This window comes from Danio rerio, chromosome 20 (genome assembly GCF_049306965.1).
Source record: "Danio rerio strain Tuebingen ecotype United States chromosome 20, GRCz12tu, whole genome shotgun sequence".
Classification (NCBI taxonomy): domain Eukaryota; kingdom Metazoa; phylum Chordata; class Actinopteri; order Cypriniformes; family Danionidae; genus Danio; species Danio rerio.
Genome location: NC_133195.1, coordinates 15448060 through 15472743, shown reverse-complemented (window position 1 = coordinate 15472743; position 24684 = coordinate 15448060). Strand labels below are relative to the sequence as shown.

General features: G+C 40.8%; 1 protein-coding gene across 3 annotated transcripts in view; it reads left to right on the top strand.

Annotated features, from left to right (window-relative positions):
• Window positions 1-24684, top strand: part of dlgap2b (discs, large (Drosophila) homolog-associated protein 2b) — a 249446-nt gene that overhangs the window by 221792 nt on the left and 2970 nt on the right. The window lies entirely within an intron of this gene.

The window sequence follows — 24684 nt, the reverse complement described above, 5'->3', positions numbered from 1 at the left end:
TTATCCAGTTCATGACCCAACTATGCCTTTTCACTTTTGAAAACAGAATGCAAACTTAATTATTTGAGTTAAAGTGGCCATGAAATGAGAAATGCATATTCCTTGATCTTTGTGTGTGTGTGTGTGTGTGTGTGTGTGTGTGTTTGTGTTTGTGAGTGTGTAAAAATAAACTTTTAACAAACCTTTAATCATCAATATTACACAAATAGTATGGTTATTTCAATGGGTAGTTCACCCATTTAAACATAGCTCATTATTCTTCCTCATGATGGCAACCATTGAGGACTTTCAGGACAACAGATACACTTAAACACAAATACAGGGTTTGACATTAACATCCGCCAAACAGCGGTAGATTTCTTCTGTTAGACAGATACCTTCACTAGCCACATTGTCAAGTTGAAAATAATTTTCAAAATGCCAGTGCTGCCTTGTCACTAAACATTACATTTTTGGTTTAAGACCGTTTGTCATTATGTGCACAAATGTTCTCTTAGAATCGAGAAATCGACTGATAAGTGTTCGCGCAAGCAAAAGAAAGCAGGCAAATGAAAGCATGATCAGGCGGTCGGAGATCCTTACTCACTGATGACAGTGTCATGCGCACAGCTGATTTAATGCGAGCGAGTGCTTAAAAGCTCCTGTGTCCCGTTTCCTTGTGTGAAGCAACCGTGACTGAAAACGCAACTGATGCAGTCAATGCAGTTTTATTTGAAATCGACTGAAAAAAACACTGAAAAAACCACAGCCCTGCTGCTTTCAAGAGCTTGATATTTTTTTGTAAGCAGCAGCAGTTGTCGTTTTAGCATTCTTTGAACAGATTATTAATATGCCTAACATTAACAGAATGCTTTTCACCGGCTGTCTTTTGATTGCAGTTATTTTTGTTAATTTTGTTTAATTATCATCTTTTAAAAATAACATTGCTTTAATAGGAGATTAACTTTCTAATTATACATAGTTAACTGGTGATCTGGGACCCTGAGCCTGGACAGACTGTGTATCGTTTTAGATAAGTGAGAATAATTTTTTAAGAACAGTTTTGTTGAATAAAAAGTTATATTGTACTTGTTTTTACACATTATTTAAAATTTGTGGCAAGAAAATAATTAGTTTGTTGTGGCCAGAGAAAATAAAGGTAAATCCTTAGTGTTGAGCCATAAAAAGTGAATATAAACTGTGAAACACACACACACACACACACACACACACACACACACACACACACACACACACACACACACACACACACACACACAAAACTTAACTTACAGAGAAGCCATGTGGACATAACACAACATCTATATCAAGTAATTTTAGCATGCCAAAGTCAAATTTATGCAAATAAAATATATTTTCCCAACAACAAAATTGTGGCTAGTGAAAATGGCGAGTGGCTAGTTGGAAAACTGGTTTGATCACCAACCACCACAGTGGCTGGTGATCAAAAAAGTTAATATCCAAGTCCTGCACAAATATACTTCATTAAACAGGTACACATAGACATCACCAATATGCGATAAAATTGCAGTTAACTGTTTATATATAATAACTTATATTAGACTTGAACTTTAAATTAATTTGATTGTAATGCAATAATGTGCACCTTTTGTAAAGCTGCTTTGAAACAATAATTGTTGTAAAAAGCACTGTACAAATAAACTTGAATTGTATAGAATCCTGTTCCAAACCCCAGTTTGCTCAAAACACAATTTAAGATATTTAAGATTAAATCCAAGAGCTTCTCGACCCTCCAAGGACATCAACAGTCCCAGGACTTTAAAAGTCCAAAAAAAAAAAAAACTTTAATCTGAAAAATTTATAATCGTTTAATCTGAAAATTATGAAGCTACAAGAGTCCATATAAAACAAAATTAATTAATTTATTCAACAGTTACCTTCCCTCAGGGTCAGTATATTGCACATGCTTATGAGCACTGTGTACTGATGTATACTCTATATTTCCATGCATCTTGAACACTCACCCTATATTTATATAAACCTATAATTACAAATTAATACAGTATTTCACACTCCTCCGGTTGCGTTGTGAAATTGACAGCACTATTATCTAATGTTGTCATAAATAAATAGGACATAATCAGGAAATCATATTTTATATATAAAGATGGTCTCTGTCTCTGAAGAATGAGTTTTGGACAAACAGATTTTGCATTGCTCCCTGTGTGATTGTATTGGATGTTATTTTATTGCGTTGTGTTTCAAATCCATTTTTCCATAACACTTGGAGAATGCCGGGAATAAAACAAAGCAAAACAGCGAATATTGATTAAACCACTTGTGTTCTTGTTTGAGAGTGTTTGTTCACTTCATTTTTCTGTGGATACATTATTTTTTAAAACAAGACACAGTTGGACACAGGCTTTTCAGAGACTAAAAAAGAAAAGATCCAGTGCTTACTATATTGGATGCCATACACAAGTGTAACAATGTTTTAATAACCATGTTTCAAAATTGATTTTTCTGCTACAGATGGCTAGATATGTACTGATTATTAATCTGCTATTAAACCCTAAAACCATGAAAAAACGAGTTTTCATTCATTGATCATCTACATTGTAATCAACAGGTTTTTGTGGCTTGTGTTGCTACTGGTGTTTATTTTAGCTGGAAACCTACTTTAGTGAGCCTGGGTTGCATTTTTTTTTTTTTACAGTATCACTGCCAGAATTCCAAAACAGTACCTTTTATTTTATGACTTTTTTTATTAAAGTAATTAGTAAAAAAATAAACATTTAGAATTGACATGAGGCTGAGAAAATTATGACAGAATGTTCAATTTTGGTGTGACGTGTCTCCTTCAGTAGTTTATTGTTAGTCTTATTTACTTTCTCTGAGTTTTTATTAGATTTTTCTTTTTATTTAGTCACAATTAAGAGGATCACTTTGGGGGGAAAGTGACAGAAAATGTATGTAAAAATGTATAGATTTAGAGGTATAACATAAAATTCTAATATATTGTAAATGTCCATGGTATGGGAATCTATCGTATGTTGTACATTTCAACATGAGCCTTCACCTAAAGGGTTTTAGCCATAATAAAATATAAGAAAAATAAAGGGATGACTGAATTGTTAAATAAATTCTATGATGCATTATTTATTGTGTTATATATAAGAAGTGGTGTAACGGATCACAAATCTCACGGTTCGAATCACATTATGTTTTTTTAGTGACAGATTGGACAATTTTTTTGATCAGCCAAAAAGATGAGGAGACAAATGTCATCTGCTCTTCATTTATTACAAAAACAGTACAGAAAAGCACAAGACAGAACTTAGAAGCTGTGATTTTGTTAAAAATAAAATTAAGAAATAATCAGCTGAATAAAAATAAATTGTAAAATATTCAGTACTGTGAAAAATTCACTGTTACTGCTACTGTTGCTGATAATGCTAAATGTATAAATCTAACATTATCATTTGTACAACCCATATAGATTTTTAGTCTCATCTTCAATAAATGATTCAGTTATTCCCTCATAAAACTTCACGTGTCATTGCTATATGCTCATTTTTGAAGAATTATTCAGTGGCATATTTTTGATAGCTGGTTGTCGCCACCATTTGCATTGCGGTGGAGGGGGATGGATGGGGAGTGGGGGCCTTTGGGGACTTAAGCCCTTGATGTATTGTTTATACTCCCTGATCCTTTAGAATAAATTGCAACTAAAAATAAAATAGGGTGTATAACATAATTTTTGTTATCCAAGTACTTAAAATTACCATATACATTGCATTTATTTCACTTATCACAGCTTTTGTGTCAGGTAATTAAATAGTCAGCTGTTCAGCAGTACCTGTTTTTACCGGCAGGTAGGTGTGGGACTGTTATCACACGGCAAGTGTTAACAAAAGTCCCGTCGTAATTCATTCATTAATTTGAGGAGCTGAAGCTAGTGAGGTAATAATACAACTGTTTCGAAAACTGAATAGTTCTAACTACTAATGAAGCTTAATATTTGTTTTTGCAGTATAAAATGTGTGTAGTTTGGTGAAACAAAATAACAGTAATCAATAAAATGTGTATCATATAATGTAAAAACACATGCAAATTATTCAGAAAAATGTAAATTGTACTGCCTTTCTATATATGATATAGATATCTGGACATATTTATCTAGATATGATATAGCCAGTCACATCTGTTTTTGTCATTGTTAAATCACAGCGAGTTCATGCTTCTAATTTGTTATTTTATAGCTATATTCTACTGTAACATGCTATGTCAGTTAGCATCGGATTATAAAACAACTTTATTCTTATGAAAATATTTAAGATATCTCGAAGATGTCTCTTTTTTTGGAAGGGGGAGGGGGCAGACTTCTTTGGGACTAAGCCCCTTATGCCTTTTGACCCTAGCAACGCCCCTGGTCAGCACTCATTGGTTAAATAATGTACTGTATTTGCTAATATAAACATTCACAGCCTACTTTAGTTATGTTGATTTATTTCACTTCAAAGAACATGAAAATAATTTATTTTTTGTCATACCAGTAAATTACTGAACCTACACACAAAAACCTGATTAAAATGCAAATTTTAAAAGAAAATTTCAGATGGCATTTAGAGGTCTTTGCTTCTGAACTCTTCATATGCAAATCACCATCATGTATAAATTATGTTGTGTGGGTGTTGAGATCCTGATCTTTTAATGATTAATCGTTCAGTTTACACAGAATGAATTGATGCAGGTTAAATAAGTAACGACAGAAAACACCTTTTATAAAACCCACCACAACCTACCACAACTTCTTCCGTCATCATTATATTTTACAGAAAAGCCTTAACGCTTTCATACATGTGATTTGAATGACACCAGAGGTGATCTCTCTGTGATCTTTACAAATGTAGATTGAACTACAGGTAAAAAAATATATAATAAAATAAATAAATAAATATATATATTAGTCCGCGGGTCATGTGTGTTTTGAATCGTGGGTTGTGATCTGTAGCCTACGAATCACGGATCAACCGTGATCCGTTACACCCCTTGTAAGAAGGGACCTTGGAACTGTTATTCAGCATTCAGATTCAATTGCCTGGTTATTACTCACAATAGTTTTCATCTATAAAACTACTAAACCACAATACTAGGTTATATTCCTACAAAGAGGTGCAATATATTGGTGAATTATGCCAGTTTCTGATTTGTGTTCAGGGAATGAAAATATGTTTGTTTAAAGGTGCTGATGATATTGCAGATGTTCACACGTTTTCAAGACGTTCATTCATTCTATGCAAGTCCTGTGTTTTCTATCACTGGCATGTGTCGATTTCATTTTAAACAGCAGTCAAAGGGCTGTTGAAATGCTGCCCTTTGATATTTTGTACAATTCTTGCATGAATCTCAGGCATTTATTGTAACCTTTGCCTCCTTTGTTGCTGTTAATAATGTTGTTATATGTATTTGCATTTGTTTGTTATGCTAATTCATACTGTAGCAGCTACTTTTTTGTTTTACCATTGTCACTACAGTAAGCAACAAACAATTATGTACAGTATCGTTATGAACAAACAAGGCAATGTGTGTTGTAGCTGTGCAATTTAGATGCCATGAAGATGATTCAATGGGACTTACCAAATTTTTTTAAATGTAGCTTGCTTAAAATGGAAAGCTAATGAAACCACATGCCCCTTTTATTATGAGATGTCATATTTGTTTACAGAAATGTATTCAGGAAAAAATAAGAGACCACTTTAGTTATTACTGGTTATCAGGATTTACTTTTAATAAGTATAATTCATGTACAGAATACAAACATTATAATTTTTGGGGGAAAATTCTATACTGAGCATTTGTTTTTTTGCGAGTAAATGATTTTTGAAGACATATTAGTAGTTTTTAACAGAAAACACTAACCTTTTGTCCAAAACATGTATTTATTAATAGCAAATTCTGACAACTAGTATTAATTGAATGGTCTCTTGCTATATGGGTGGAATTAATAGATATGGAACAATGTCCATATCAATGTCCAGGGGTTTAATGTTCTTAATTCTTAACCACCAAAATTTTCTTTAAAACCTTTGTCATTCACTCACCTAGGCTGTTTGCTCTGTGTTTTTAGAATGATTTGAGGCTGAGTAAATGATCAGGTGTTTATTTTATTGGTCATGTGATGCTTTAAAAATGTTATATGTGCTTCTCTTTCCAAATTAACTGTGATATTGATTTTTTTTTCAATGTACACATGCCTTATGTATTTTATTTATTTTCAGAGAACTTTAAAAAAGCTGAAATGATTAACATATATGACATGGACTGCACAAGTGTTTCTAATCATTTGACATCAGAATTTCATGTGGGATCATAGCTACACTGCTGTGCTAAACGAATTGTTTAAAAGAAGAAAAAGAGTGAACCATTTTGAAGATATGTTTCTTTTTTAAGCAAACATATTACCACAATAGGCAGATTTCAAAAACAAATAAAAAAGAATACTATAAATGCATACACCTCTCAGACTTTTTAATTGAAAGTTTTTTTAATCTGCATACATTAAAGTGCTCTATTATGTTTTGTTCAGGCCTGCAAATTTCTTTTGAATGTCTCTTATATAAGCTGATGTCCATCCAAGATCAAAAAACACTCTAAATTTAAAACCAGGTAGAGTCTTTTTCCATTGGAAATAATGTGTATTAATTGCTGAGAACAAGCATGTCAATAACATGAACCATCATTTCTATATAGGCCTTAGCTTTGGTGCTTGAGCATGGATCAATATGGAGATTGTTTGTGGTCAGGCAAATTTTCAGTTGGACACTACGAGTTATGTCGAGAATGACAGTTTAAAGAGCTTTGGAGACCAAACATGAGTTGTATGAAAATTGGGTTTGTGTGAAGAGCTAAGTTTTCTGCTATTTTCCCCCAGTGGAGGCTTTATAGGTGCTTGTGTGCAACCCCTATGCACTTCACTGGAAATAGTAAATTCATTTTCCCAAAAAAATCCTATTCACAAAAAGAGCAAGCGTGTTTTCTTCATCTTTTTGGTCATGTTTATTTTGATGGTTCGTTTGTTGAATTTAAGTTACATTGCAACTAATTCTCATTAGATTACAAGTATACTGTTAGGTTGGGGTTAGGGTTTAGGGTTAGTGTAAGTTGACATGTACTTGCAAAGTTTCTAATAGTCAGGTAAATGTCTGTTTAACAGCAGTATTAACAGATATTAAGCAGACAGTCTACTAATACTCAAATAGACCTTCAAAATAAAGTGTTACCGTGGGTTTTTTTAAGACACCAGCCCATCCATGTTTTTCTGAATGTGGTGGTTTCCAGTTCTTAGAGAGTAGAGTCCTTAGAAAGTGTTGTTGGGCATCCAGTCAGGGTGCTGTTCAAGAATACTCAGGATCAGATATCCATTGCAGCCTCCATTTTCCACCACTAGCTCATATGAACATCCTCCCTCCAGGTTAGTTGCTCAGCCTGATGGCCTTTGGTGCTGAGTTGATGGCCAAGACACTGAGATCAGGCTAGAGATGGAAGCACCCCTTTCCAGAGAGCTATTTAGCAGGCTAAATGATATATGGAATGCTATGGTTACTAAAGTAACCCTTCGTTCCCCAAGGAGGGGAGCAGAAATGCTATGTAGAAAGCAATCATCTGAAAGAGTATAAAATCGGGCCAATGAAATGCCAATGAGTTGGTAGCATCAGCGTGCACAGCTGGCTTTAATGACAATCAGTCATGCTATAAAGATACATCTAGTGCAATGATTGACATCCTTTTCTAGCTGAAAAGACTTTTACCCTCAAAAGCTAAGGGACAATCATTGTGGCGAAGAAACGTAGCATTTCCGTTTTCCCCCTTGGGGAACGAAGGGTTACTTTAGGAACCGTAGCATTCCCCTTCGGATGGGAAACTCCAATGCCTGGTGAAATTCATGCCCATGAATCGCATAGCCTAGTCTGATCGTACGGATGAGCCATTGCAATGGGCTGGCGTGTGCTAACCAGGCAGGCAGAGCCCTCGCATGTAAACCCCCCCACGCAAGATCGCTGACGTGCCAGCGGTGAGGCAGCGTGGAGTGGATGGGCTCGCCCGAGGAGTGCTGGGGTCCTGCGGGAGAGTGTGAGGAGGGGCTGAGAGAGGAAGAGAAAGGAGACCATTCTTTCGTGCTCTGTAAGCCATTGGCGAATGCACCGATCCTGCAAGCTGGAAAACATGGCGTCCCAGACTGGCAGTGTTTGGGCTGTCACAAGTCTTATGTTCCCGCCGGTAGATGACTTTACCCATCGCATCCGACTGCTCCTTCACCGCGGTGAACTCCTGAGTGAATTCACCCACGATGTCGCCGAACAGGCCAGCTTGTTATATGGGCCAGTTGCGAAAGCGAGCTTTTTCAGCATTTCGCAAATCTGCCAGGTTAAGCCAGAGGTGGCGTTCTTGGACCACTAATGTGGCCATCGACCTTCCCAGGGCACATGCAGCCGAGTTGGTGAAATGCATAGTCAGTTGCGGTGCGGAGCTTATGGAGCAGGCCTGGGTCGGAACCACCCTCGTGCAGCTGGGCCAGCATCTGCGCTTGGTAGCGCTGGTAGATGGCCATAGCGTGCAAGGCGGAAGCAGCCTGGCCCACAGTTCTGTAGGCTCTGGCTCCGAGGAAGGCAGATAACCTGCAGGCTTTAAACGTGAGCTGGGGCAACCCCGCCAGGAGGAGGCGCCACACGAACATAAATTGACAGCAATATCAAGCTGGAGCTGGGGAATCGCCTCATACCTCCTGGCTGCTCTGCCATCGTGAGTGGTGAGGGAGGAGGTGCAAGCAGATCGGGCAGAGAAAGGTGCCCTCCAAGACTGTGTGAGCCTACTATGTACCTCCAGGAAAAAGGGGACGGGGGGGTCTAGAAGGCTTAGCCTTTTTAGTATCCTCCACCTAGCACCCATTTAGTCAGTCTGGCCGTGGAGCTGGGGGATAAACCATCTCCAACCCCACAGCCGATGCAGCCAGGGAAAGCACGGCTAGCATATCCGCTTCTAAATCTGTGGCCGCGCTCGCCACCTCGGAGGGAGGAAGCGGGTCCGGATCCTCGTTGGATAGTGACTCCGACTGTGACACTAAGATCTACCCGAGTGCCAACCGCAGGGTGGGGGACATCTGGGGTTGGTCGCCCTTTTTCAAGAGCGAGCCACAATCTTAGCTGCGCAAAAGACATGAAATCGCAACGACGTCATGTACTGCCTGCGAGCATTGCATTAACATGCTGAACCCACAGACATGCAACGCAGTGCTCGTGCCCATCATCCGAGGACAGGAAACCACCACATCCAGAATCGCGCAGCCGGACTGACATCTTTAAAAAGACACGCTACATGACCGTGTTGCTCTTTTAGGAAACTTGTTTCGTTATAAAAACCGCTCTTGGAGTACCGGACCCAAAAAACAGGCCAGGGAGAAGAACCCAGCTCGACCGTCTGCCAATGCATGTACGCGCTCTGGACCAGGAGAAGCTGCTTCTCAATCTCTCTCTGTGTAGACAGCTTGGAGAAGTGACTCTCTCAGAAGCTCATGAAAGGCTTTGAAAGCAAAAAAGAATGTCGAGCATTGCACTAGCTGCGTCTTTATAGCATGTTATAGTAAGTTTCCACATAGCATTGGAGTTCCTCATTCGAAGGGGAATGACACATTACATGTTATTACCAGATCAGGTGCCCTTACCCGAATTCACAACTTGATGTCAGGTCAGTGTAGTCTAGTTCTGGGAGTAGTCATTCTATGATCAGGGACACAGGAATATTTAGCGATATATAGGGACTAAGATCTTCTACACCTCAGCCAGTTAGGGCCTTGAGTCAGCTGGACAAAGATCAAGCTCTCACTGTTCAAAGTGTCTCATTTATTAGGTTGGAGCCAACATTTGTCTCCATGATGGTATGGCTCACCATCAAATGCAGTCAGTGTTTCCCAACCTAAAACAATTTACAACTGAATGTTTTCTCATATCAGAGTCTCCTGTGGAAACATGTGGCATCTGAACCTGTGTCCCCAGATGTGCTGGCACCATGACACTGAGAATCTATCATTTCCTTGTGTTGCTCTACATTCAGGTTTCTTTTTTTTGGACATTGCCTTCTAAAGGCAGAAGTGTGCCACCTACTTTTCTTCTGCTTCTCTGGGGTTACACTTGGCTCAAATTGCTGAATGTCCTTCATATTCTTGGCAAGCTCAACTGTGTGGCGCTGTGTGCTCTAACAGCTAATGCTCCAAACACAATAAAAAATCCACCCCAAGGTTGTCCAGCTGTTCTGGGATTAATTTGTTGAAACCAATTGAATCCTTTTTGCTTTCCACAAATCCTACCACTGCTAGCTGTTTCATTTCCTAAGTGAAGCCAAATTAGGCACAGATGCACTGATTTGCATCTGGATCTGAGGTCTGTGCAAATATTTGTTTCACAAACGTGAAAGGTCAGAGAGGACAAGAAGCAAGTTTTGTTAGTTGTGCTTTACTGGCCAATCTGGACCTACTTCCTAGATACTTCTCATTACAGCACCTCCTAATTGTGCCTTGAATTAAGGTTAGCTATATATTGCATTGTGTTGGTGAACCTCAAAGTGCTGGCCTTAGAGGACATTGGTAAAAACTGGAACTGGAACCAGTAAGTGCAAACTTGGTACTGGAAGATTTTGTTACTGTTGTAACGAAAACTAAAACTCCTAAGCATGGTGTAAGCTAGGTGAAAGTCATTACATTTCACCTAAATTATTCAAGGAATCTGGTAATTTCATGCCATGTAGGACATTGAAAGGTCACACCATAAGAGGTGCTTTCTGTTCCATATCACCCCAAACTGATTACTTAGTTCATTGGTTGTCTCATTTTCCATAGAGACCCGACCTGTCCTTCCTAACATAACATATAGTGAACAAACGAAAAGAAGCATCTTAGTTGAAGATGTACCCTTTGTTTCCTGATGGAGTGAATAGAGACGTCTTGATGACCACAATCCTAACCCAACAGCTGAATGCTTAGTTCCTCAGCATAAACCTAAATTAGTGTCACTTAAATATGAGTGGCCTCAACCCCGATTTTTATTGGTCCATTTTTCATACAACTCAGAGTGATTGGTCTCCTAAGTGGAAATCCAAACTTGTCTCCTTTTCCTTGGTCAAGGATCAAGAGTTGATCCAGCTTAGAGGGCCATGGAACCCCCTTGTTTTAGCAGGGTGTTTTCACACCTCTACTTTACAAAAAGTCAGGAAAGTGGGCGTGTCCAGCTCTGTTTAGGGGGAGTGTCAGAGTTGCGGGTCTGTAAAAAATTTGCATACAAATGGAAGTTTCGATTTGGGCACGTGCTAATTTTCAGAGTCAAAACACACACAAACACATGCACGCACACACACACACTCACACACACAAACACACACACACACACAAACACACACACACACACACACACACACAGACACACACACACACACACACACACACACACACACACACACACACACACACACACGCACACACACACAGAGGGGAGAAAGACAGTGATTGTGTTTACATGGACATCAGTAATCAAATTATTTGATAAATTATTAAATGGTGGACTTTCACTGCAGTTTAGCTCTTTCAGTCAGGGAATTCATTTATCTATTACACTCTGTGTAATAGTTTGTTCGATACAAACTAACTTTGCAATCTGAAAACACAAAGACCACTGGTCGCTCACTTACCAAATCTGTAGAGACAGGACAATCAACACCAACTAGAGCCGCGTCTTTATTAAGAGGAGACGAGCTGCAAATCCAGATCTCGCAAATCCAGATCTCACCATTTCGAGATGAGAAAAGCTCTTGGGTAAACAATGTTCCTTAGACACGTATTGTTGTCAAGTGTTTTGTGCACTGTAATCCACATTTGAGTCCAGCTGCACTCTCATAGAGGGAAAATGAAAACAAAACCTTCACTACAGCAAATTATAAAAGCAACACTGCATGCTTGTTTTGGCAACACAACGAGGCGTCTCTCTGCCGTCTGAACACTTTTATATTAATAAATATTATTGAAGTTGCACAATAGAACTCGCTGATTGGTTTGAACCAAGTCTTACTCATGCATTACTGCAACACACTCAGAGACATAAGGCACTCGCATGTACAGACGTCCAATCTGCATGCTGGAATACACGCTAAAATCTCATGGCTGTGACACAGCTTCAAAAATTTGTTTCAAACCGGAAGTACGAATTTGCTTAAAATAATGCAAAAACAACCAATTTTAACTTTTTACTAAAATATATGTGTCCCAATAGTGTTTTTAGCAGCATGGGACACATATATGACTGTCAACAGCTCAAAAAATGTTTTGGTAATTAGTGACCTTTTAAAATTCACATGGACATCAACTTCAGCTTGGTTTAGATTGCTTAGAGATTTTTAGACCCACACAATGTTCGAGGTTACAGAAGTAACCCTTCATTCCCCAAGGAGGGGAACTCCAATGCTATAGGTGGATTTCATCTAGAAAATCCACATATGGGAGGATTCAGTTCAGAAGCCGCTTGTCTGAAAGAGTATTGAATGGGCCAATGCATTGGCAGCGTAAGCTTGTGCAGGTGTGCTTTATTGCCAATTATCCCAGCATATAAGCACACGTGGAGCGAGCAAACGCCATCCTTTTAAGCTGAAGAGACTTTTAACAGCTAAGGGACAGTCATTATGGCGATTATAGCATTTCCGTTTCCCTCCTCGCGGAAAGAAGGGTTACTTCTGTAACCTCGAACGTTCTCCTTCGCGTGGGGAACTCCAATGCTATAGGTGGATTTGATCTAGAAAATCCACGTATGGGAGAACTATGGAAAATGCCACAGAGGAATCTGCAGGGCTCACCTGACGGGGAACTTACTGACAGACAGGGAGGTACACATCTCTCCGTGTTAGGGAAAAATGGCACCGCAAGCGTGTTACAACACCCCACCGAGTTGTTTCCTCAGTCACCAAGGGTTACCTAATACCCTTGAGGAAACCGGCTCCACTCGCAGATTATAAAACCTAGCAAATGTGTTGGGTGTCGCCCAGCCCGCAGCTCTACAGATGTCTGTTAAAGAGGCGCTGCATGCACACGCCCAAGTGGATGCAACGCTCAGAGTGGAGTGCGCACGCACTCACGGGGGACAAGGCTCGCCTCTGCACAAATAAGCACATGAAATGACCTCCACAATCCAGTGGGATAATCTTTGTTTGGATACGGCACTTCCCTGCTGCCGACCGCCATAACAGACAAAGAGCTGCTCAGATGATCTAAAGCACTGAGTACGGTCCACATAGATGCGCAGAGCGCGAACTGGACAGAGTAAGGAAAGGGCTAGGACTGCCTCTTCCGAGGGCAGTGCTTGCAGGGTTACTACCTGGTCTCTAAAGGGAGTGGTAGAAACCTTGGGCACATATCCCGGGCGGGGTCTTAGTATAACTTGAGAAAAATCTGGCCCGAATTCCAGGCACGAGTCACAGACCAAAAATGCCTCCAGGTCCCCGACCCTCTTAATGGAGGCCAACGCGACCAGCAGAGCTGTCTTCAGGGACATCTTAACGATACTGATTCGAATGGCTTAAAGGGATCTGTACACAAGCTCGTGATGACGAGGGCGAGATCCTAAGAGGGCATGAGAGGGGGGCGAGTTGGATTAATTCGCCTAGCGCCTCTGAGGAACCGGATGATGAGGTTGTGCTTTCCCATGGTGCCACCAGCTACCACGTCATGATAAAAGGAGATGGCAGCCATGTAAACCTTAAGAGTGGAGGGCGACAGCCTGCTCTCCAGTTTCTCTTGAAGGAAAGAGAGCACAACACTGATCTGGCAGGTTCGGGGGTCTTCTCTGCGAGAAACACACACCATTCAGTGAATAGACTCCACTTCAGGGCGTAGGCGCGCCTCATTGAGGGGGCTCTAGCCTAAGTGATGGTATCAACCACCGCAGAAGGTAGGTTACCTAAGTCTTCCTCGCATCTAGGGACCACACGTGGAGGTTCCAGAGATCGGGGCAAGGGTGCCAGATGGTGCCCTGTCCCTGAGAGAGTAGGTCCTCTCTTAAAGGGATCCGCCAGGGGAGGGCTGTCGTGAGGAGGGAGAGCTCTGATATCCAGGTCCGGTTGGGCCAGAGGGGCGCAACTAGCAGAACCTGCTCCTCGTCATCCCTGACCTTGCACAAGAACTGCGCGAGCAGGCTCACTGGGGGAAACGCATACTTGCGTATGCCCCGAGGCCAGCTGTAGGCCAGTGCATCCGTGCCAAGAGAGCCCTCGGTCAGGGAAAAGAACAACTGGCAATGAGCGTTCACGGGGGAAGCAAACAGATTGATCTGGGCCTCCCCGAAACGCGCCCATATCAGCTGGACAGACTCTGGGTGAAGTCTCCATTCTCCAGAGTGAATTTGCTGCCATGTGAGCGCATCGGCTGCACGGTTGAGCATACCTGGGGTGTGAATGGCACGCAGCGATTTCAGCCGCGGACCACTCCAGAGGAGCAGACGGCGGGCGAGCTGAGACATGCGGCGAGAGCGCATACCTTCCATGCGGTTGATATACGCTGTCGCCGCCGTACTGTCCGTCCTGACCAGCACTTGTTGCTGCTCCAACACGCGATTGATATGCCAATGTAGCTGGGCACCTTTCCATAGGCCCGCAGCTGCATGCCCGCAACACACAGCTCCCCAGCCCGTGTTGGAAGCATCTGTTGAGACAACAACATGACTGGACGCCTGTCCTAGAGGCACACCGGCCTGCAGGAACAAGGGTTGTTCCAAGAGCTGAGGGTGCGGCGACACAGCGCAGTGACAGAGACTCGGTGTGTGCAGCATGCCATGCCCCTTCGGACTTGATCTTGAAGCCAGTGCTGAAGTGGTCTCATATGGAGCAATCCGAGCAGCGTTACAGCCGCAGCGGATGACATATGCCCCAAGAGCCTCTGAAAGTATTTCAGTGGGACCACGATTTTGCTGTCGAGCTCCCTCAGACAGTTCAGCAACAGGCGAGCGCGCTCTCCGGAGAGGCGTGCTACCATGGTGACCTAGTCTAGCTCCATCTCGAGAAAAGAGATCCTCTGCACAGGGGCGAGTTTGCTCTTTTCTCGGTTGACCTGCAACCCCAACAGGCGGAGGTGCCGGAACACCTTGTCTCTGTGCATAGTCAATTGCTCCCGTGAGTGGGCTAAAGTCAGCCAGTCGTAGAGATAATTGAGTATGCAGATGCCTGCGAGCGGACGGGGCGCTAAGGCACCTTCCGCGAGAGAGCCCGAAGAGGAGGACCTTGTATTGCCACAGTCGACCTTCGGACGCAAACCGCAGAAACTGGCGGTGGCGTGGAAGAATAGAGACATGAAAATACGCGTCCTTCAGGTCTATGGCTGCTAACCAATCTAGAGGACGTAAGCGTAAGAGGAGGGCAGCAATCTCCTCTCGCAAGACAGGGGCGGACAGGGGGTTGACCCTGGTGAAATACACACCCGTGAACTTGGGGGTCCGTTTCGCGAACTGAATCGCATAGCCGAGTCTGATTGTGCGTATGAGCCACTGCGAGGGGCTGGCCTACGCTAACCAGGCTGGCAGAGCCCTCGCTAATGGCGTCATCGCTACAACCGCTGACGTACCAGTGGTGGGGCAGCGTTGAGCGGGTGTGCTGATCCGGAAAGCGCGAGGGTCCCGCGGAAGAGCTGGAGGAGAGCAATTTGCTCTGGCTCCGCACCCTGACTCCGGAGAGGGGGCTTGAGGGCTGAGGGAAAGGAGACCGTCCCCCCAGCGCCCGTTAGCCACTTGCGGAGCATGTAGACCCTGCAAGCTGGGAAGCAGGGCGTCCCAGACTGGCAGGGTTTGAGCTGTCACATTCGGGGAAGGGGAAAAGTGCTCTTTCATTGATATTTTGGTGGCACTGAAAAGTACCTTTGGGATATGGGCCCCGCCCTCCAGCAGGGAAAGAGCAAGTTTCCTCCTCTCCGGATGGCCTGTCTCATGGACAATTTGCGGTCCGTTTCACCGGACTTAACGGCGCCCTGGGCAGGGGGGGCTGCCGGCTTTCGACGTGCTCGACGTGCCTGCTTTACCGGAGGCGGGGGCGGGGCAGCACTCGTTGGCGGGCGCCCTCGGCGAGGAGCAGCGAAGGTGAATGTCTCGGCGGACGGAGCGGGCTTGCGGTCCCGCCGATAGATGACATTGCCCATCGCATCCGACTGCTCCTTCACCGCCTTGAATTCCTGGGTGAATTCACCGAACAGGCCAGCCTGGGATATGGGCAAGTCAAGAAAGCGAACTTTGTCGGCATCACGCATATCAGCCAGGTTTAGCCAGAGGTGGCGTTCCTGGACTACTAGTGTGGACATCGTCTTCCCCAGCGCACTAGCGGCAGACTTAGTAGTCCGGAGACCATAGTCGGTCGCGGTGCGCAGCTCGTGTAACAAGCCTGGGTTAGACCCACCCTCATGCAGCTTGGCCAGCGCCTGTGCTTGGTAGCGCTGGTAGGTGGCCATCGCATGCAAGGCGGAAGCAGCCTGGCCCGCAGCCTTGTAAGCGCCAGCTCCGAGGAAGGCAGATAACCTACAGGCTTTGGACGGGAGACGGGGCGGACCCCGCCTAGTAGGGGCGCCACACGGGCAAAGATTGACTGCAATGGCACGCTCCACCGGCGGGATTGCCTCATACCCCCTGGCAGCTCCACCGTCAAGGGTGGTGAGGGCGGAGGGACACGCAGCGTGGGCAGAGACAGGTGCCCTCCAAGACTGCGTGAGCCTACTGTGCACCTCCGGGAAGAAGGGGACGAGAGGCTTCGAGGGCTTCGCCTTCTGGTCCTCTATGTAACACCCATCTAGTTGGTCCGGCCGCGGAGCTGGGGGATGAACTATCTCCAACCCTACGGCCGAAGCAGCCCGGGAAGGCACGGCTAACATGTCTGCTTCAGGATCCGTTTTGACGGCGCTCGCTTGCCCGGAGGGGGAGAGCGGGTCCGTATCATCGTCTGACAGTGAAAGCCCACCCTCCGATGCCGCGGAGGACATCTGGTCTCCAGTGTCAGCGAGCATGAGAGCTACCATCTGGTTAGACAGATCACTCCCAGTGCCCGAAGCTTGGATGGAGCGCTTGGAGGAGCGGGAGGTCCGCAAGCCCTTAGGCGGCAGATTATCTCCCGCTGAGACCCTCAGATCTGCCCGAGCGCCTGCTGCAGAGCAGGAGGCGACTGGGGTGGTTCGCTCTTTGATGAAAGCTAGCCGCGATCTCAACTGCGCAACGGTCATGGCATCGCAATGACGACATGAACCGCCCCCGAGCACCACATTAACATGCTGGACCCCCAAACATGTAATGCAGTGATCGTGTCCATCATCCGGAACCAGGAAACCCCCACAACCAGAAACGCACAGTCGGAGCGCCATCCTGAAAAGGACGTGCTGCACGACTGTGTTGCTCTTTTAGGAAAGTTGCTACTATACGCACCGCTCTGGAGAACCGGACCCAAAGAAACGCCAGGTAAGGGAGAATCCCAGCTCGACCGTCTGCCGCCGCGTAGACTCACTCTGGACTGGGAGACACTCGTTTGTTTGAAAGTCGCTGTAGCAGCAAGAGGAACCCTCTTGAACTCGATCAGAAAAGTCTCTGAAGCGAAAAGGATGGCGTTTGCTCGCTCCACGTGTGCTTATATGCTGGGATAACTTGCAATGAAGCACACCTGCGCAAGCTTACGCTGCCAATGCATTGGCCCGTTCAATACTCTTTCAGACAAGCGGCTTCTGAACTGAATCCTCCCATACGTGGATTTTCTAGATCAAATCCACCTATAGCATTGGAGTTATTGGAGTTCTTCACCCGAAGGGGAACAGCAATATACTAAAACTGAACATTTTCAATTGGCCATCTATATGTGAAACTTTTCACTAACTCAATGCTGTCAAAACTCATCCTACTCACAGATGTGTGTAAAGGGCTAAACATGCTGTAATATTTATGGTAGGCCAGTAGATGGTGTTGTTTTGTGAAGAACCCCAGAATACTTTAAGCCTGGCATACTTCAAACAAAAATAAAGTACAAACTAAGTTGGAAAACAAATCTAAAATTCTCTCCACACCACCACCAGAGTGCAGCATCCACTTGGATGATGTGATGGCATTCACAGGACAACAGTGCCAGTGTTCTCACCACACACCAGATATTGGGGGAGTGGAGAGACAGTGATAAAGCCAGTTCGGTGGATGGGGATGATTGGGAGGCTATGATGGGTAAGGGCCAATAGAAGGAATTTTGCCAGGACACCGGTGGTTACACACCTACTCTTTACGAGAGGTGCCATGGGAACATAAAAACAGTGCAGGGTCAAGTAGCATAGCTGGAACAGATGTATACACACCTGTACAATGGTTTGCAGAGAGATTTGAAACACACAGAGGGGTCGCCCCACCAAACTGCAGTACTCTTATGAAGTTATTAAACATTTAATTTGGTGGATGACCATGCCAAATAGAAAGCAATATAAAGATGTGGTGTGTCATGCTGGTGCTTCTCGTTTATCAAACTGTTCAGATTTGTATATGTTTATCGATCAGTTCAACCACCGTCGTTGTTGTTAAGGGATACATACGAGCAGCACATCACATTTACAACCCCACCTGCTATCGCAGGGTGTCAGAAACGAGGTTTCTGAACGTTTGAAAACAGTATATCATCAATCAGCAATTTTAAACTTTTTTCAAGAACTTTGTTTGAAGTATATTGGGATTTTAAGTGCATGCATGTATACAGTCCTGCAGTCTGTCACTGTTGTTTGGTTGTCAACTTCTCACAGATGCCTAAATACCACAATTCCAAATTTCGATTCTGCTTATGGATTTACCTACCTTTTTTTAGTTAAGTTTAATGCAGATCAATCCAGTGCTGTGCTTTTTGCAGTTAAGCCAGATCTGCTTCAGTCATGCTGCATGCTTGTGCATTACAGCTTAATAATTTTTTTTTGCTTTTTTATTTATCACTGAAACTCTGAATCAATAAGAAACCCAATCAATAAGCAGAATCAAAAAAAATTGCAATTTAAAAAAAATAAATAAATAAATAAAAATGTATATATGTAACACATTTTTAACGGTGAAATGCTGAAAAAAATAACTGAACATATAACAAATAAACATTTAAACATTTTTAAATCATTATAATGAAGTTTTAAATGTAAATCTTAATGGTACCATAATTTTGAGGAAGATATAGAAGTGATCTGGGAAAGATCACTTTCTACAAAATATAGATGAAGAGTTAAAGACTCGTAGCTTTAGCCCTTAAAGCACACTCTAAATCAATTATTTATAATTTGTGTTGTTTTCTGTGTTTAATTTCAACATTAGAAATGTATATGCTTGTTAAACTTGCAAGTTGTTTATATTGTTTATATATTTCACAGAACAAATGTGATAGAAACAAAACCTACTAGATACATAATGACAAGCATTCAAAATCCATCAATAAAAATCCTAAAAAATTAAGAAATGATTTAAAGATTGGGATTGTAAATATGACAATAGACAGCAACAGGCGTGTTAAGCTGAACAAGTAACATTTAATTGCTGATAAATAAATAAATAAATAAATAAATAAATAAATAAATAAATAAATAAATAAATAAATAAATACAATTAATAAATACAATTAATTAATAAATAATGTAATGTACGTGTTGACTTTTTAAACCTACTTTTAAGTCAGGTTCTAACATACCTAAATAATTTTCACAATGTTTTTTTTCTGCTACAGCTTAGAGGCCAAACACTAGCAGCACCTGCACGAAATTCTTTGTGAATTCGCCTAATCGTGATTGTTTGTTTGCTGTTAATTTGTTTAGCGAGTGCATGACACAATGCATGATTCAGGGACAATGTTTACTTATTTTTTTTCTATTTATTTTAAAGTTCCCTCTTACTAAGCTATTACCCCTTTTGTTTTCATTTTAGGGGCCCGTAGCTTAGCTGGGGGGCGTAGACTATACGGTAGGTCTGACAGGCCTCCTCTGAAATATACCTGTTGTTCTTCATTTCACATCATTGTTTTGTCTATTTTCATTTTATATACAAAGACGTGATACTTATTTGTATCAAAACACTTGCCCGGCACCTATTTGCCCCTCAAAAATATTTACACTTTCTAAGAATATATTACATAAAGTTTAAAGACTTTGTTTTAGCCTATTTTGTTTTAACCTCATGAGGATTTCTTTGTCTTTTGTAAACATTATTATTATTATATTACTATTGATTTTTTATGTTTAATTTAATGTTTGATTTGTTATTTGAATTCACAGGGGATCGTGCATGATTTGAGCATATAAATGATGTAATATAACAGTGGTCTGTAGTAAAATTCTTTGAAATTATTAATTATCAGCTTCGAACAGCAGAGTGCAGCAGTCTGGAAGTATAAATTCTAGCAATTTACTCCAAAGGGAAATTGATTTCAAACTTTTTGTGCGCTATGAGGATTTTAATTAACGTTATGTGCTTTAGTTGATCATGAAACAATGGCTGTTTCTCAATTCCAAGATTGCAGAGAACAGACTTGGGTTTTTGTGGAGGACGGTCTTGCTAGGTGTCCTCGGAAGAACGAACTCAGGAGACCACAAGGGCAGAGAACGTGTCCTGTGAGAAATGAGATGCTGCGTTCCTTCTGGTGGTCACATGACCTTCACGTGTTTATCATAGACTATTATTTAAAAATTACAGCATTCTTACAACGAGTTATTGTTTTTTCACTTTTCAAAATATATAATATGCATAAAACATTATAAATGTACATTGCACAATACAAATAAAATAGATTTTTATAGACGAATTTCAGAAAACAAACACCCTTAATGTGTTTATTCCTTTATTAAGATGTTTATGGTAATGTTTATATTCATCATTTCATTTAGGGAAACTCCTGAGGTAAATAAGTGATATCTCTGAAATGTAATAATAAATCTATATAAAATGCTGCGTGTCCCACCTTCAGTCGCAATGACTTCTGGGATTTCTAGAGCAAGTTTGGTGCTCAAGTCTCCATCAGTGCGTCCTCGATATTAAGAACACATCCGGGAAGTTTGACGCGTCCTCTGTTCTTGCGTTCTTGAGTATTGGAACTGAACTTTGGCAGCTGATGATGACGTTACACGAGAACATGAGGACACAATAATGCTAAAGAACGCATATTGAGAAACAGTCATTATTTCAATTTCTTAAGGAGACAGTTCACTCAAAAATCCACATTTTGTCGATCAATTACTCTTTGCTACTTGTATACAAACCTATTTGAGTTTCTGTGTTTTGTTAAACTAAAATTTCCCAGTACTGGGTTGCGGATGGAAGGGCATCCACTGTGTAAAACATATGCCGGAATAGTTGGTGGTTCATTCCGCTGTGGAGACCCATGATAAAAAAGGGACTAAGCTGAAAATGAATAAATGAATGAATGAATGCATGAATGAATGAATGAATGAGTGAATGAATGAATAAATGAATTTTGAACACAAGGGAAGATATGCTAGAAAGCAGCATCTATTGATGTTCATAGTTTTCTTTTTCTCGTTTTTCTTTTCATGTCAATGGCTGCAGGTTTCCAACATTCTTTAGAATATCTTGTTTTGTGTTCAACAGAAAACAGAAATTCATAGTCCTTCAAAGTTAAGAACCACTTGAGTGTGAGTACATTTTTATATTTGGGTTGATTTTTTATTTGGTAGACTTTCTTCTTTTAGATGAACAGTCATGGGTGCGTTTCTGAGAAACCATGGTTAGCCAACTAAAGTCGCAAGTTGCGTGGTTACAAGCTTAGTTTTTGTTTTGGCATTTCCCAAATGTATTGTTCCAACACGCATTCAAAATTTTTAAATGTGTGTGCGTTTAAAAAAAATATAATCTGCAAAAAAGAAATTTTGCGGTTCTTCTCTAAAGAAGTTGTTACTCGACCCCGTTTAGAGTTTCAATTTAGGCGTTTTACGTTATAACTAATGGTTCAACTATGGTTCAAATGATGGATTTGCGACAGAGAACCTACACGGGGAAACACTTGTCACTACAACGTTCTTTTCCCAAACGATGCATCACACTAGGATAGTTCCTCCTCGAATAAAGTCATTGTTTGGGAAACGCCCTTCAGAGTAGTTTTAAATTTAATTATGGTTCTTCCATGATGTATAATGGTATTTACCTTTTTTGAAACTTCAAAAATTTTTTTGTAAAACTAATCCATACACCACCAGGAGTTTAACGCATGTCTTATAAAGTAGATCGATGGGTTTTTGTAATTTTACCTTAAAATTTTTTTGTCTCGAATAATGACTTTCTTTGCTGATCTCTGACTTGATGTATGACGTATGACCTAAGACACATTTGTACCGGATTGCCAAAAATTGCCAACCCAACTAGTTGGCTAAATTCTAAATCCCAATGGCCAAAAAAATGCTAGAAAAAATACTTCCAGAATGGCATCGCAGAAATAGTAGATGCACTCTTAAGACGATATTTTACAAAAGTAAAATAATTTTTAAAACTGTTTTCTATTTAAAATGATAATTCATTTAATTTATTAGTTAAATAATCTGAAACTACTCAATACATAAAACAATAAAACACAAGCTCTAATCTTTAATAAAATCTGTAATAAAAGAAGCATAGGTGATGGTTCGAACTACTAACCTCAAAACTATTGAGATTGATGGCGTCTTCATCAGGATGTCATGTGTGGAATGATGTAATTGACTGTAGTTTTGATGACATTCACTCTGCATTCATGGGGACATCGCCACTGTATGTATGTATGTATGTATGTATGTATGTTGAGGACAAATTGGTCACGCAGCTCAAGCTTCAGACGAGAGGTCACTGAGAGGTGAGGTGAGCCAAACTCCACCTCCAGACACTGCTTCTGGATCAGCCTCTTCTGATGGACTGCACATCACTGAGAAACCCATACTGTACTGATCTCCATTCAGCTCCCAGCTCCTCCATCACATCATCAACTCATTAATTCACTCATTCACCAAATGTCAACTTACAGGCATATACACTTAAAAAACAAAGTTGACTCAACATACAATTTTAAAGCAACAAACTTCAGGAAATTTTTTGAGTTTACATAACTTAAATCGAGTCGAGTAGAGTACATGGGTTTCAAGTTCAACTCAAAAATGTCGCGAAATTTGTTTCCTTAAAATTTCAAGTTTAGTCAACTTTGTTTTATTAAAGTGTAGGTGCAGAAGGTAAAAACATTTTATTATGTCTTTTTAAAGAAAAGGATCCAGGATGGTGGACAAATTGTGTGCTTAAATTTACCAACAAACATGAAAAATACAACTAAATAAAGAAATAGCAAGTTCTGTAATTAAAAAAAAGAATAATAAAATAATAATATCTTGGTACATAATATCTTTATCTCTTGTTTAACCTTTTATCCTTTTATGTTTATGTTTTGGTCTAAATATTAACAAACGAACATTTAGAGCTCATAAATGTATTATCACACACACACACACACACACACACACACACACACACACACACACACACACACACACACACACACACCCACACACACACACACACATATATATATATAGTTGAAGTCAAAATTAATAGCCCCCTGAATTATTAGACCCCCTGTTAATTTGTTTCTCCAATTTCTATTTAAAGGACAGAAGTTTTTTTTTTCAACACATTTCTAAACGTAATAGTTTTAAAAACTCATCCCTAATAACTGATTTTTATCTGACATGATGATTTGTCAAATATCATTTTATTAGATATTTTTCAAGACACTTCTCTACAGTTTTAAGTGACATTTAAAGGCTTAACTACATTAATTAGGCTACAGTTAGGAAGGTTAGGGTAATTAGGCAAGTTATTGTACAACGATGGTTTGTTCTGTTGACTATTAAAAAAAAAATAGCTTAAAGGGGCTAATAATTTTGCAGTTCAACTGCGTGTGTGTGTGTGTGTGTGTATAGTCATAATTATTAACAATAATAATAATTATATGATAATTTTAAAGTCAAAATTATTAGCCCCTTTGAGCTATATATTTTTTGACTGTCTACAGAACAAACTGTGTCTACATCATTATACAATAACTTGCCTAATTACCCTATCCTGCCTAGCTAACCTAATTAACCTTGTTAAGCCTTTAAATGTCAATTTAAGCTGTATTGAAGTGTCTTGATAAATATCTAGTCAAATATTATTTACTGTCATCATGGCATAGATAAAATAAATCAGTTATGAGAAATGAGTTATTCTTTAAAAAGAAATAATAATAATAATAATAATAATTATTATTTATTAGAAGAAAGTATCAGATGGATTTTAGGGTTTTTTGCATCTAAACTCATATAATAATTTATAGTAAACGCTAATGCTATGGTTTGGGAAACCATTTTATGGTAAATACTTGAAATAATTAGTTATTTCAATTCTATAGTTGTTATGTAAGGGATAAAGTACATCCAGACAGTTGTTATTACAGAATAAAGCCTGAAAGGCTTATTGGCAGCCTTGACATAAAGCAAAGCATGGTTGTATAAGACTGAAGGCCTTTATTCTGCTGAAACAACCACCTGGATGTATTTTATTCTACTTATTACACGTCAAAAAAAGACACAAACATTGTTCTGAAACATAATAGCTCATTAACTCTTTAATTAAAGTTAAAAACTGACAGAAATGAAAACAG